The following is a 16,881-nucleotide window of genomic DNA, read 5'->3' as shown; positions in this document are numbered from 1 at the left end:
TTGATTTGCGGTATGTGTTGAATACAGACATCTCTATGTTGTGTTGAATATTGGTAAGATCTGGTTTTTCATTAGATGGAGATAAGATCATGTTATTGATAGTTTTGGGCTAATCTTAGGTGGTTTGATTCCCCATGTGATCTAATCGATTATTTTTTGAGATAAATACATAGTGCTTGCAGGTACTTTAGTCCTTGGCCTCCAAGTTCATAAAACTGGGCATAGATCATTATTGCTTGGATTCCAAATATTTGTATGGTGGATTAAATCTTCACTAAGTCTATAGTGTACATTGTGGCTTCTAATGTGTTTCTAGCCATTCATCAAAGAAAAAATCCATAAACAAATATTTCTCAAAATCTATTTTAAAACCCTTGTATATGTGTAAGTTTTGTAGATTAATTTTGTAAATTATTATTTCTAACTGGGTTTTGGGGATTTTAGATGTTCTTGTATTTATGAGGGTTTTTTTTTTGGGGTGTTTGTAAGTTTATTTATGCAGGAAAAGCTTCAATTTGGATCTGAGGAAATTCAAGGGTTTCAAGGCTCCTAGAGGTGGATCTAGGCCTAGGAAGCCAAGATCCACCGCTAAAATTCAACATCCAAGCTAAAAGGAGAAGCTACAAGCCCTATTGTGAAACTGCATGGTGAAATTTGGCATATTCAGAGATCTGAAGCAAAATTAAGGCTTCAACAAGGCCCCTCTTCTCTCTTGGCCATGGATTTCTCCTTCTCCATGTTAAGCATTGGCCTAATTTGACCTTGGTCCCTTGGCCATGGCCTCTACTTCCCCTATTCCAGCTTTACGTTGCCCTAGTTTTCCAGGTTGCAGGCCTGTCCTCATCCTTCCTTACCCTTTGTTGCCTTGTTCTTCCTCTATCCTCTCCCCTTTCCTTCCTTTTGTTCCCATTCGTTGGCTCATTCTCCCTTCTTCCAAGCCTTTCGTGGCACCTTCAACCTATATCCTTGCTTTTGGTATCCCTATGCTCTCCCTATCAACCTCATTTCAGGCCTGCCGCAAGCCTATAGGCCTCTTCCTTTACTCCTCCTTGTCATTGCAACCTCTCCTTACTCTCTTAGCCCCATCACAACAACCTTTTCCCTCATCTTCTATCCCCTTAGATCCTCTTTTCTCCCTTCGCTTAACCCTCTGTCTTCCCTTATCCCTCTGCGACAATCTCCCTTTTTCCCTTGCTTCCTTACGACAACTTACCTTAGCCCCTATCATGGGATTCTTGCCTCCCTCATCCTCCTCTTCCCTCACAACCCTCTCCTTAACCTTCCATAACCCTCCTTTAAGGCTATCGTAGCCTCTATCTTCTCTTTGTTGTCCTCTTTGTCCCTCTGCCATAGACCCTGCAGGGTTTCTCCTCCCTCATCGCAGCCTTAACAAGGCCTTCTTCCTCTGCCACCTAGCCCTTATCCTCTTCCTTAGCTCATTCCTCTTTGTGATCTTGTTATCCTTTCCCCCCTCCATCATTGTGGATCAATATTCATCTTTTGAGCTAGTATTTGGGCATAAAACAGAGAGCTGAAGTGAGTTTGCTGAAAATATTGCTCATCTTTTGATAGGGTTTTGGGAAAGTTGTTGCTTGGTCTTGGGCCACCGGTTTGTTTCTATCTTTTTGCCTTATATTTGCAACACCAAAATGTCACACATCAATGGAAAAACCTCAATAAAATTTACATCAAATGAAACATTCATAAGAAAAAGTAAAGGAACTCATCAGTAAGGCATTCATTGTTGTAATAGGTTTAATGACTGTCACATTTTTTAAAGGCATACTGAAGTCTGAAATCACTAAAAATGGCATCTTAAAAGATATTGGATTCATGCTTCTACAATTAGCTTTGCATTTGGTACTTAACACCATCACACTTCTGCATGAGCCTGTCTTGTTGGGTTTCTTATCATCAATTTAGAGGATTGCTATGATCATCTTCTTTTGCTGCCTCTTGCATCTCATCAATTACATCCTTGCATCCATAAGTGCTCACTGTTTGCATTTATATGAGGTACTAAGTTATAGCATTAATTTATTTACTACTCTCCTAGTTCCTCTTTTATTTGAAAGTTGAATATCATAAGTGGCACAGAGTACTTCCATTGGTTCATTCTTTGTTGGTGTTTAATTGTTTAATGCATTGGATAAGAGGTATCTAACGTTTAGTATCTTGTGAAGATCCATAATTCCAATTTGTGCACCTTATCGTATTCTCTAAAACACTTTGAGATCATCTTGAAAAAATATGAAAGGCTCATTAGATGTTGATATCTAACCTAGTTCATTAACATTGAAGGCTTGGACTTTAAGCATATTAACATCTATGGTCTCTTCATAAAAATTAATAATCTGATAGCATTCTAGTTAACACTTAAATTCCATGTGTTTTAAATATTTCCATGCATCTCATTGATATATCATGAGTTTTGAATTGAGTGTGAGCATCTAATAAATTTGTGGTAACAATCATCTGCATTGGCTAGATTATCCTTGCACATTTTCCCGTGGTTAAGATTATAACTTATTAGCAAGTACCTATTGACATAACGCATGATCAACCACAACCAAAGTACTTAATACAAGAAATCCCAACCCAAGAATCACTGACATCCTTCTCATAAGCACCTAAGCAACAATTGTCCATCTAGTTACTTGGCCTCTAATTTGTAAATAAGCGAGTATTTGACTCCATAAGGCATTGGTCTCAATAGTAAATCTAATCTTATATCGTTGCTTAAATTCACCAAGTAGCTAGTCTACTCAACTGTGTCCCCTAGATAGGTTGGTTCCCAACTTGTCTCTTGTCTTGTTTTCATACGGCCGGAGTACCCCCCATAACCTGTTGTTAGGATACAACTAGAACAGAGTGGGTGGGGATCAGAGTGGCAACCCCCGCCCTGAGCAATTGTCGTAGTGCCTGTTAGCCTTGAAGTGCAGTGCTGACTTTTTGGAGGTGAATGAAAATATTCGGTCATCTTTGATGTTCTTAAAGGGGTCCTACACGGGCCATTTTCCACTTCTTCCCTTATCCTGCTCACACTTTACCTTTCCCGCTTCCTTTATTAACCTTCTAATCCCGACAAAACACCCCTTTGGCCTTAGCCCCAAGCGCGAAAGCCAAAATACCCATAAAACATTACCCATATGTCTTATGTGCTTATAGCACATTCCCTGAAGACATCTCATACCTTCACCACTTCTCCGCCGTCGATCTACCCCGCCAATCCAATGGCCCACATTTCACCCGATTAATGCAACATGCTTGATCGTTCTCCGTCGTTAGATCATCCTCGCGAGATCTAATGGTCCTCGCTCATATCGCACGGGCAACTAGCACGAAAAGTACCTGCCCAATGAGGGTGGTTTCTCTCTCTCCTCCGCCGCTACATGTCATCCACTAAATGGCATCGGATGAGTTCTGACACTTTCTGCTTATTGCTCGAGGTTGTTCCGATAAAGACCATTACCACTCAAATCAAACCACCCACGGGTGATATCACCTGTGTGCCTCTTCCACCCAATAACCGTCCGATTTGTCCACCCGAGATCTAACGGTCCAGACATGTCCCGCTCCCACCACGACCTCAAATTACCTACACACGATCTCCACCATACGTCTCCCTTGATTCGATGGCCATCATTCACGATCACTCCCAATCGTCCATCCGCCCATGCACTCCATACCCCATGTCCTGTCTGTTACACGAAGAAGAAGATGGCTGACTCTGTCAGTCTGGTGAAAGTCTGACTGTAAAACTGAATTAAGAGAGAGCATGGCCAAAGGAAGAAAGGACATAGCACGACTCAACAACCGAATTAAACAGTCATGGAGCTCCACTGCTATAATTAATCCGACCACCTGGCAGGACAACACAGTACTAGAACTGATCAGGTTTTCGTAGTGGAGAAAGCAACTATGTTCAAAGATGCTATCAGACAGTTAATGGTAGTAGGTGGTCGATTAAGACCCCTCCATCCCTAAATGGCATTGTAAAAGTAAACTATAAATAGCTGAAAGCAAGATGTAATAAAGGTTGGCAATTGTGTTTCGGTTCAACTTCTGGAGACTGTAGAAATTCTGTAACTTGCAGCGTCTCATTTTCATTTTCAGCAATGCAAGCTTCTTTTGCTGTTAATTGCTCAATGCCCATTTCTCCTCTGTTCTAAGCTTGTGCTTGAAGGGTTGTATTCATGATTTCTTCTATGTCTAATGCTAGATAACTGTCATCTTATCTCTGGATTAGGCAATTGAATGTATCAGTGAGTAGGTCACTCAGGTTTCCTCTGTATCTAATGCAAGATAACTGTCATCTTATCTCTGCATTGATAGATTAGATTTGCAAGTTTCTTTACTAGTTGCAGCTGGCCATCTTACATTCTGTATGCATCTACTGGTGTGGTTAGTATTATTTGTCTATTCACCTAATTCCCAAATTGTTGAGCATTGGTGGTCTAAAGCCTTGTAGTCTGAGGGTGTTCATGCATGTCTGAAGTGAAAACAGAGTAGAAGTGGTTGTCTGGCTTGAACCAAACCATCACCCATCCCAATAAGTTCCTAGAACCATATTGAACATTATATGTTACTAGGCATCTTCGAGCTACAACCTAGGAGAGTTTCCTGGAGCCCTAACATAATTGGCGCCGTTGCCGGGGAGAGGAGATTGAAGCTCAACTTCCCTGGGAGAACGACACATATCCAGCTTTGATGATAGACAAAGTCTGGACACATTTTTGGTTGTAATCATCTATCTGGCGACTCTACTGGAGGCCGAACCTTTTGGTGACTCCACATCATAGTTCTGGCTCAGTTTGTGAGGCATACTCAGAGAAATCCTTAGAAGTCACCAGCTAACCCAGTACCTGACCCTGAAAAGATCATCAAAGGAAGAAAGATATCACATAAGGAGCATCAGGATCATTTAAACCTAAACAATCCTCCATATCTATGAAATAAAGGCTTGTAATAGAACAAATACATGTTGAGAGTATAGGCTCTTAACACTAGCAGTGAAGAAAAACTTTCAGAGATTCATAAAGCTCCTTATTCTTTAAGTTCTTCTCTTGCTTTAAGCCCGAAGGAAACCTCACATCCTATCCCTCATATTCCTTTAGTCCTATCAGTCACTCCCCAGCTCTCTATCATTCAGACTGCTAGCATTCTTCAATCCACCACAGCCATGGCGAGTCCACAATCACTCACCAAAATGGAAAGAATCATAGCTGCTAGGTATGGACCGCTAGTACTGCCCACTCCTTTGAATGCAATGCCTACTGCGGAATATTAGAAATACATGCCTAAGTTCACTGGGATTGAAGGGGTTACAGCTGAAGAACATCTTGAGTCCTTTTATAGCTATGTAGATAATCTAGACATTAGTGAAGATGATGTGTGGATGAGAGTTTTTGTCCAAAGCCTAGATGGAGAAGTAAGAAAATGGTTCAGAGAATTGACCCCTAGATCTATAACAGATATTGAGGCCTTAGATGATGTATTCCTAAAGCATTGGGGGGATAAGAAAGATTTTCTCTACTATCATACTGAGTTTGGGAACCTAAAAAGGGAAAATGGGGAGTCACTTTCCGATTTAAATAAAAGGTTTAACCGCATGTACAACAAGATACCAGCTGAAGTGAAACCTACTCCCACCTCTGCCAAGCTCACCTACGCCAATGCCTTTGATTCTGACTTCTGCCTGCTATTGAGAGAAAGAAGATGTGCTTCTCTGGCTGAAATGCAGGATGCAGTTTTGGAGGTAGAGTCCAACATCATGGCTGCAGAGAAACTCAAGGGACATGTTGACTGAAGGAGACAGAGGGGTGAATCTTCCTCATCTTTAGACCCCAAGATAGATAAAATGACCAAGATGATAGAATCCCTGGCCTTTGAAATCTCCAAATTAAAGGTTGAGCAGCACCTCGGGAAAGAAAGAGTTCCTAACACCTTTGCTGCTAGAAATCTGAATCCATATAGAAGAGCAAATGAGTAATTGCAAATCATGCAAAGGAGCAAAGATGCCAATGAAGACCAAAGAGTGAAGGCCCCTTTCCAGAATGTGGTCATGGAAGAGGAGCAGTTTGAGGAAGATGATGAGATCCATTGCATGGAAGACAAAGGCAGTGCCTCCTTTTTGACCTTAGTTGCCTATGAGAAGTCATTATCCAATGACCAAATCAGCCAAGAGTGGGACAATGAAGCTGTTCTACAAACAGAAGATCAACGAAGATACAATCTGAGGTCGAAGATGAACAGTGCCAAGGAGACCCCTGTCCAAAGAACTGTTGTCCCTGTAGAACAGCAAGTTAGCAAGCAAAAATGACCAGCAGCTGATCCCATCAGCCTAAAAGCCCCAACTCAAGAGGTAAGAGGTCCTGACAAGTCCCCTTCTCCCTTCAGTTTTGAATCAGAAATCCAGAAGCTGAAAATATCTATACCTCTGATGGAACTGGTAAAGAATGAAGCCTTTAAGAGACCCATCCTTGAAGCCCTTGAGCTTAAGGCCACACAAGCATCAAACAACTATGTGAATTTGCAAGATGACAAACCTGCAGTTGTGCTTAGCCCAAGGACTGAACCCTCTGATGATAGCTCCCCATCATTCTATGTCTCTTTGACTATTCATGACAAAACCCTTCACAATTGTCTGCTGGACACAGGTTCTAGCCATAATCTAATGCCAAACGTTGTCATGGATGAGTTAGGCCTTGACATCACCAGGCCATATCATGACTTGTTTCTTTTGATTCCAGAAAGGTGAAATGTCTGGGGTTAATCAAAGACTTAGCCATCACCTTGTCTCAGCTGCCCATGAAGAGCATGATGATGGATATTGTGGTAGCAGATGTCCCCCCTAAGTTTGGCATGTTACTTTCCAGAGGGTGGATTAAAAGATTGGGTGGGACATTGCAGAATGACTTGTCATATGCCACTGTCCTGGTTGTTGGAGGAGAAAGCAGGAGATTATACAAAGAAGCTCAGTTGGCCTATATCATTAGTGATGAGAAGCATCCCACTAATCATCCCATCTATGATGTTGATATTGACTTTGGAGCTTGTATTCTCGAAATAGAAGAATCTCAGTTGGCTTCCATGCAGCTCAGGAAATCAACTTGTAAGGTCACAGAGGAAGAAGGTCGACAAATTTGGGACATGTTCTTTGATGGAGTTTGCTCTAGGGAAATTACAGGAGCAAGTGTAGCGCTGGTATCCCCAACACAGGAATGCATACATCTGTCTTTCAAGCTGACTTTTCAGGTCACCAAAAATATAACAGAGTATGAGGCTTTGATCTTAGGTTTGAACGTTGCTAAAGAAATGGGCATCAAACATCTGAAGGTGTTTGGAGATGCAGACCTTATTATTCAACAGGTGAACCAGACTTTCTAGGCAAGGCACCCCAGGCTGAAAGAATATATATATGAGGTATGGAAGCTCAAGAATTCTTTCAATAGCTTTAGTATTTCATACATCCCTAGGGCTAAGAATCAGCTTGCTGACTCCCTTGTTGTGTCTGCTAGCACTTTTATCCCTTCTCTGCCTCCTAGATTGACTTATGAAATCCAAGTGAAATATAGACCATCCTTGCCCGACAATGTCAAGTATTGGAAAGTTTTTAAGGATGATGATGAAGTCAATACGTTTCCAAAAGTCATTGATGAATTCTTTGAAATGCAAATTGATCAAGAGAATGTAGCCATGGAGGAATGTCATCAGTCCCAGCTGAGAAACAAAATTGGTTAGGACAGCATTGTACAACTGCCCAGTATCCATATACCTAAAGGGATGATACCTCTAGAGAAGTTGTTTGACCATAATGATGTACCTTATAAGCCTGCCCAACAAGAAAATGAGTCTGTAGTCCATAGACACAATATAGGGACTCCAGATCATCCAAAGTACATAAACTTGTCCACCCACTTGTCTGCTACCCAAAGTTCTGAATATTGCAACCTGATGAAGCAGTTCGCTGATGTCTTTGCCTGGGAGTACAGTGACCTTAAGACTTATGACAAAAACATCATCCAACATAAGATTCCACTGGAGAAAGACACCATCCCTTTTAAGCAGAAGCTGAGACCCATCAACCCTCTACTGCTACCTTTGATTGAAAAGGAGATTAAGAAACTGTTGGCTGCCAAGATCATAGTTCCCCTAAGATATTCGAAGTGGGTAGCCAACCTGGTAGTTGTGAGGAAGAAAAGTGGAGAAATCAGGCTTTGTCTCGACTTCAGAAATCTCAACAAATGCTCTAAGAAAGACAACTATCCCCTGCCCAAAATGGAACATTTTCTACAAATGGTTTCAGGGGCTAAAGTCATGTCTTTCTTAGATGGATTTTCAGGTTACAATCAAGTTGTTGTACATCCAGAAGATCAAGAGAAGACTGCCTTCACTACTCCTTGGGGCACTTTCATGTACTCCAAGATGCCTTTTGGACTGATGAATGCTGGGGCTACCTTTCAGAGGGCCATGGACATAGCCTTTGTGGGAGAGAAGGACAAGTTTGTCCTTATCTACCTGGATGACATAACAGTTTTCTCTAGCAGTCATGAGGATCATTTGCAGCATTTGAGGAAGGTGTTTCTTAAGTGCAGAAGGTTTGGAATCTCAGTAAATCCCAAGAAGTCACAGTTTGCTCTAGAAGAAGGCAAGCTTTTAGGACATGTTGTTCTGCTACAGGTGTCAGGATCGACCCAGAAAGAGTTAAAGCAATCCAGACATTGTCTGTCCCAAGGTCAAAGAAGGACATTCAATTCTCTTTGGGTAAGATCAATTTGTAAAAAGGTTTATTCTCAATTTTGCAAAACTAGTGAAGCACATCACCTCCATGTTAAAGAAGGGGTCAGAGATAAAATGGACAGAGGCTGCAAGAAGATCTTTTGAAGCCATCAAAAGAGCTATCATGGAAGCTCCCACTTTAGTCAGCCCAGACTACACCAAGGACTTTGTATTTTCTCTTTTGCTTCTTATGATACACTTGCAGCAGTCTTACTGCAGAGAAATGATGAAGGTATAGAACACCCAGTGGCCTTCTTCAACAAAACCTTGAGAGATGCTGAATTAAGGTATGACCTTATTGAGAAGCAGGCCTATGCTCTCATAAAGTCTTTAAAGGCATTCCGAGTTTACATTCTGCACTCCAAAGTGGTTGCCTATGTACCTTCAGCTTCAGTAAAGGATGTCCTAACGCAGCCAGATGTTGATGGAAGAAGGGCCAAGTGGGTTGCAAAACTCATAGAGTTCAGTATAGAGGTAAAGCCCACCAAGCTTGTCAAAGGCCAAGGCCTGGCTAAGCTTATGGGTGAGGAAAATTGCAGTCTGCTGGACATAAATTTCCTGGGTGCAGATTCAGAGGTTGAACAAGCAAAGGAGGCAACAGAAGAACGAAAGCAGAACCAATCATTAGCTGAGAATTTGGCTTCTTGTGAATGGTATTCTAGAATAGCTCACTTCCTGTTGAAGCTAGAAGTTCCTCCAGGCCTTAGTTCAAGCCAAGCCAGGACCATTAAGCTCAAAGCAGCCAAGTTTTGTATTAATAGAAACCTGCTTTATTGGAGGGACCCATCTGGAATCCTCTTAAGATGTCTAGACCAAGAGCAATCTGTGGAAGTCATGCACCAGTTCCATTCTCGCATCTATGGGGAACATCATTATTGGAAAACCACAGCCCACAAGATCCTGAGAGCCGGGTATTATTGGCCCACTCTTGTCTCTGATGTGTTTTCATTTGTGAAATCTTGTGACAAGTGCCAGAGGTTTGCAGGAAGGCAACAACTGAAATCTTTGACCCTGAAGCCAATACATATTAGTGGCCCTTTCCAGCAGTGGGGTTTGGATTTCATAGGGAGATTAATCCTCATTCCAGTGGCCAGCATAGATGGATTTTAGTATCCACTGATTATTTTACCAAATGGATCGAGGCCATCCCCACTAAGAACGCTGATCACTAAGTTGTCATGAAATTCTTGACAGAAAACATTTTCACTAGGTTTGCTCAAACAAATTGGTTACAGACAATGCAATAGCTTTCAGGGTGAAAGAATTGGTGGACATGTGTGACTCAATGGGCATTAAACTAGTGCATTCCACCTCGTATTATCTTCAAGGTAATGGCCTAGCAGAATCATCCAATAAAAGCCTAGTAAGGATAATAAAAAAGCTGTTGGAAGACAAAAAGCGGAGCTGGGATTCCAAACTAAAGTTTGCATTGTGGGCTGACAAGGTCACCACCAAGAAGTCCACAGGGAATTCTCCATTCAAGCTGGTATATGGCGCTGAGGCTGCTTTTCCAATCCAATTGATCCTCCCTGTGGCCAAATTCTTGCAAGAAGAGTAGAACGAGATAAATGACATGGCAAGGAGGATGAGTGACTTGGCTGAAGTTCATTAGATCAGGGATCAATTGATTGAGAGGTCTGCAATACATCAAATGAAAATCAAGGAAGCTTTCGATAGAAAGGCAAAGATGGAAAATTTTCAGGTTGGTGACAGGGTTCTCAAATGGGATGCACTGAAGGAAAAGACAGGCAATCATGGTAAATTCGATGCTCTATGGACAGGACCATTTGTCATCTCTCAGGTCTAGGAGAATAATACTTTCATGATGCAAATTTTGGAAGGAGAAACTGTTTTTGATGGCCCAATCAATGGGCGATTTTTGAAAGTTTATTTTGTTTAAGGCTTTCAGGCCTCAGTATTGTAAATATGTTATTTTTAAAGTTTTAGTGTAGGCTTAGATAGACTCCATGCCCAATGGAATACTAGGTAATATTTCTGATCTTTTTTCTTATGTAAAGGGTAGTGGTCTACGGTTCTTGAAACCTCACAGGGAGGATTTCATCCCTAGAAGGAGCCAGTGTTAGCCCTGAAGTGCAATGCTAACTTTTTGGAGGTCAACGGAAAGATTCAATCGTCTTTTATGTTCTTAAAGGGGTCCTACACGGGCCATTTTCCACTTCTTCCCTTATCCCGCTCACACTTTACCTTTCCCGCTTCCTTTATTAACCTTCTAATCCTGACAAAACACCCCTTTGGCCTTAGCCCCAAGCGCGAAAGCCAAAATACCCATAAAACCTTACCCATATGTCTTACGCGCTTATAACACATTCCCCGAAAGCATCTCGTACCTTCACCACTTCTCTGCCATTGATCTACTCCGCCAATCCAATGGCCCACATTTCATCCGATCAACGCAACATGCCTGATCGTTCTCCTACGTTAGATGATCCCTGCCAGATCTAACGGTCCTCGCTCATATCGCACAGGCAACTAGCACGAAAGTACCTGCTCAATGAGGGTGGTTTCTCTCTCTCCTTCGCCGCTACGTGTCATCCACTAAATGCCATTGGGCGAGTTCTGACACTTTTCACTTACCGCCCGAGGCCCTTCCGATAAAAACCATTACCACTCAAATAAAATCACCCCTGGGTCATATCACCTGCGTGCCTCTTCCACCCGATAATCGTCTGATTTGTCCACCTGAGATTTAACGGTCCGAACATGTCCCGCTCCCACCACGACCTCAAATTCCCTACACACAATCTCCACTGTATGTCTCCCTTGATCCGACAACCATCATTCACGATCACTCCTGACTGTCCATCCGCCTATGCACTCCATACCCCACGTCCTGTCTGTTACACGAAGAAGAAGATGGCCAACTCTGTCAGTCTGGTGACATTCTGACCGTGAAATTGAATTAACAGAAAGCATGGCCGAAGGAAGAAAGGACATAGCACGACTTAGCTCCACTGCTATAATTAATCCGACCACCTGGCAGGACAACATAGTACAAGAACTGATCAGGTTTTCATAGTGGAGAAAGCAACTATGTTCAAAGACGCTATTAGACAGTTAATGGTAGTAGGTGGTTGATTAAGACCCATCCATCCCTAAACGACATTGTAAAAGTAAACTATAAATAGCCGAAAGCAAGATGTAATAAAGGTTGGCAATTGCATTTTAGTTCAACTTCCAGAGATTGTAGATATTCTATAACTTGCAGCGTCTCATATTCATTTTCAACAATGCAAGCATCTTTTGCTATTAATTACTCAATGCCCATTTCTCCTTTGTTCTAAGCTTGTGCCTGAAGGCTTGTATTCATGATTTCTTCTACGTCTAATGCTAGATAACTGTCATCTTATCTCTGGATTAGATAATTAAATGTATCAATGAGTAAGTCACTCAGGCTTCCTCTGTATCTAATGCAAGATAACTGTCATCTTATCTCTGCATTGATAGATTAGATTTGCAAGTTTCTTTCCTAGTTGCAGCTGGCCATCTTACATTCTGTATGCATCTGCTGGTGTGGTTAGTATTCTTCGTCTATTCACCTAATTCCCAAATTGTTAAGTATTGGTGGTCTAAAGCCTTGTAGTCTGAGGGTGTTCATGCATGTTTGGAGTGAAAACATAGTAGAAGTGGTTGTCTGGCTTGAACCAAACCATCACCCATCCCAATAAGTTCCTAGAACCATATTGAAGATTATATGTTACCGGGCATCTTCGAGCTACAACCTAGGAGAGTTTCCTAGAGCCCTAACAGTGCCTATACATTCTCGGCGACAACATTTTTGGTACCGTTTCCGAGGAGAATCTTATTCTCGGCGCTTCAACGACAATCTTCATAATCTTCTAATTCATTTTCATCTTCTTAATACATCAAGCACCATATTTTTTGGCGCTTTGATATCTGACTAAGCTTCTTATCAACTTGTTCACTCTTTTGTTTGCACTTCAACACCTAGACATTTGGGTTAGTTTCCTGTTTGGGTGACAACTCCATTGATTCATCCATTCATAAAAGCTTACTGGTATCTTGGTTAACCTAGCTCTCTGGGCTTGGTTAAACAAATTACATTCTAGTAAGTTTTCAATTTTCTTAGACATGAAGCCTTCCTTGATATCCACCTGCTTCTTCTTGGCTAACTTTTCGGTTTTTTGCCTTTTGGATTTTGGACATAGATTCATGTTCAAATAGCGATTCCAATTCTTTCATTTTTTACAATAATTCCTGGTAGAAGCTCGCTTCTTGTGGATTTATTGATTGTCTTGAACAAGGATATCTCGTTGACATCCATTAGCTTCCCTTTCCCCTTAAGCAAGTCATCATGGATGACTTATCCGCCCCTTGTCGTTTTACTAACACTCAAGGTTATCCTCATGACTTTCCAGAAGAGGAATATGGGGTTAAAGAATTAATAGAAATCATTAAAAGTACGCATGATGAGCAAAGAAATCAATTCAATGATATGCAAAATTACATAAAGAAGCTGCAAGAGAATGAGTTACAACATTATAGTGATCAAGAAGCACCATATTGTAGATCTTGTGACCAGTTTCATGATGAATCCACTTGTGCGGTTGCAAGAAGAATCCGCGATAGTGGAAAGGCAGGGACTAGTAACCAAATTAATCATTTTGACAATGAAAAGGAAAATGATAAGTGTCTTGTTAAGGAATTAACTAAGATAATCAAAGACATGTAGTCTAGCCAAACAAAATTAATAGTAGATTACACTAGATAAATGAGTTTCATAAAGAACAAGTTGCAGGAAATGGAAGTTACTAAGTATAACCAAAATATCAACTTTCAGAACATGATGGATACCATAGAAGAAGAACATGTTGAGGAGCTAAGTTCCATAAAAGCAAATCTTAAGAAAGAAATAAATTATATTCAAGAAAATCATAATAGAATGATAAAGGACATAGAGACTAATCATTCTAATCAAATGATCACCATGGAGAAAAATCATGTCAGGGAAATCAATGCTATTAAGGATGAACATTCCGACCAAATGAATGCCATTGAAGATAGGTTGCAGAGCTTGATTAAGAACATAGAGGTTGATTACATACAACAAATGAAAATTATGGAATCGATACATGTTGACGAAATGAATGCCATAAGAATGGAACAGACCACTCTTCAAAGTAAGCTACAAAAGATGGAAAAATCACAGGTTCATGAACTCCATCCAAGACCAAAGGATCCAGTGTAGGAACCTCCTAGCTTGCCAAAGCAACCTTCATCTTATTATGAAGAAGTCATTGATTCCATTGAGACATGTTGAACAAAGATGATCTAAGTAGGACGAAGACTGAAGGGAATCAAATCGATGTTCGCGACACCAATCCAGTGGTTTCGACAGAGCAAGGTCATGAAAATAAAGAAGAGAAGCTCACAAAAGTCATATGCATTCCAAATCTTCTGGATGAGCGTTATCCAAATCATGTAGAAAGTTGCACACCGATCGCATCAACATCAACATCAACATCGCATCCTACTGAAAGCCACCATAAAGCGCAAAAGAGAAGAAGGAAGAAGTTTTATGCATCTAATGGAAGAGAGAAGCTCAATATTCAGATGAGTCAAAGTCCAAGCATTTTTGAAATTCAACATCGCATTTGAGAAGCAACCCACGACTTGTCGGAAAGTCGGCAAATTCTCAATATGCACTATGTTGAAGACATCTGATGCCATAGTGCATCGTTTTGTATAGTATCTCTAACCCTACTCCCTTTTATTTCATGTCAATAGATAGTTTTATTTCACGCATTTTATTTATATTTCAATTTATTAGAGTATATTTTTCTATTCCAGTGATATTTTCTATATATGCATGATGATTTCGATGTTGAATGGATATCTATTTGATGGAATTTTGTCTTCTTGGATGTAGGATTTAGGGGTTATCATGCTACTTCAAAGAAGCAATGTGTCCCCATATGGAGCTAGATGTTGCACTCAATTTGTCAAAGTTCCAAGGAAGCAGAAGTGCCAAATTTTTTCAACAAGATTGGGTCATCTACCAGTAGTCTACATGTCATTGTAAATCCATTCTGCAAGTTATGTAATGTAAATGATCCTAGTAAGACCTTGAGTATATGTAAAAACATAGATAAGCCTATGATTTTGATGACAAATTTCATCACAAGAGGTTTTTTAACCTCAATGATTACCTGTGTTTCTAAACACGGATAATCAAAATAGTTTTTTCCCTCAAGCTTAAACCCCAAATCTAAGGTGGAATTTGTTATCAAAATCTTAGGTGATTCCTAGTGTCTTTAGTTGAGTCCGATGTAAGAGCGATTTGGGAATAATTCAAGCTAGTTGGATTAATTATTTTATTACAAATCACTTGATTTACTAGATCATATTGTGTCCCAGATGGGTTATGTGTCTTGAGAGTCTAAGCCAAATGTGTATTCCCCCTTTGAGGGTTGTAAATATAAAATTTTATGTATTAGAGGGTGGAAAAATAATTAAATCCCCTCGTGTACATTAATTATTTTTTCTAGAAAAATAAAATTAAATCCAAAACGAGAAAATTAATTAATTAGAAACAAAATTAAATTGTCTTAGTAAAAATATTTTTCCAAGTGGAAAAATTCATGAGTCTCAAAGAAATCAATTTTTAAAGGTCTTCCACCAAGGGAATATTGTATATTTCAAGAAAATTTGGACCCTTGGACCTTGGTGGTTAAGTCAAAGTCATTTTTTTGAGGAAATTAACTCAAAATAATTAATTTTGTATTAATAAAAATGGAATTAAAAGTTAAATTCAAAAATTTCTCAAAAAAAAAAAACAAGGGCCAAGATTAAAAAATCTTAAAGTGTTTATCAACAACTGAGATTATTTTGACAAGGATCAAAGAAACTAGCCATTATTTTTCCACTAGGAGGATAAATCTACAAATTAGAGAGTAATTTGAATCTCTAGCATATTGATATTTGGCTAGAAAATTTGTTGTTGAAGCATATTTGTAACTATTGTCCCGCTGAAAACTATGTTTTCTATCATAATAAAGACTTTGGGGTGAAATTCAAGGTGTTCTTGCTTATTGATTTGTGGTGTGTGCTAACTACAAGCATCTCTATGTTTTGCTAAATATTGATAATATTTGTTTTCTATTAGATGAAAATAAAATCATGTTACTGATAGTTTTGGGCTAATATTAGGTGGTTTGATTCCCCATGTGATCTAAAAAATTATTTTTTGGGATAAATACATAGTGCTTGCAAGTACTTCAATCATTAGCTTGCAAGTACACAAACTTGGACAAGGATCACTGTTTCTTGGATTCCAAATATTTGTATGGTGGATTAAATCTTCACTAAGGCTATAGTGTACATTGGGGTTTCTAATATGTTTCTAGTCATTCATAAAAAAAAAAATCCATAAAAAATATTTTTCAAAATTTATTTTAAAACCCTTGTATATTTGTAATTTTGTAGATTAATTTTGTAAATTAGTATTTCTAACTTGGGTTTTGGGGATTTTAGATTTTCTTGTATATATCGGGGGTTTTTTTGGGGGTGTTTGTAAGTTTATTTATGCAAGAAAAGCTTCAATTTGGATATAAGGAAATTCAAGGGTTTCAAGGCTCCTAGAGGAGTGATCTAGGCCTAGGAAGGCAAGATCCACCGCTAAAATTCAATGTCCAAACTAAAGGAGAATCTACGAGCCCTATTTTGAAATTGCATGGTGAAATTTGGCATATTCAGAGATCTGAAGCGAAATTAAGGTTTCAGCGAGGGTTTGAATCAATTTTTAGCCCTATAGGCCTAGTGTGGCCACCTCTTCTCTCTTGGTCGTGGATTTATCCTTCCCCAGGTCAAGTGTTGGCCTAATATGGCCTTGATCCCTTGGTCGTGACCTCTCCTTACCCTATTCCAACCTTACTCTGCCTTGGTTTGCTAGGCCGAAGGCCTATCCTCATCCCTCCTTACCCTTCATTGCCTTGTTCTTCCTCTATCATCTCCCCTTTCCTTCCTCTTCTTCCCATTTGTTGGTTCATTCTCCCTTCTTTTAGGCCTGTCATGGCTCCTTTAGCCTATATCCCGGCTTCTACTATCCCTATCCTCTCCTTA

Source organism: Pinus tabuliformis, chromosome 8 (genome assembly GCF_031772625.1).
Source record: "Pinus tabuliformis cultivar Carrire ecotype Pingquan chromosome 8, CPIR1, whole genome shotgun sequence".
Classification (NCBI taxonomy): domain Eukaryota; kingdom Viridiplantae; phylum Streptophyta; class Pinopsida; order Pinales; family Pinaceae; genus Pinus; species Pinus tabuliformis.
Note: the sequence above shows the minus strand (reverse complement) of the source record.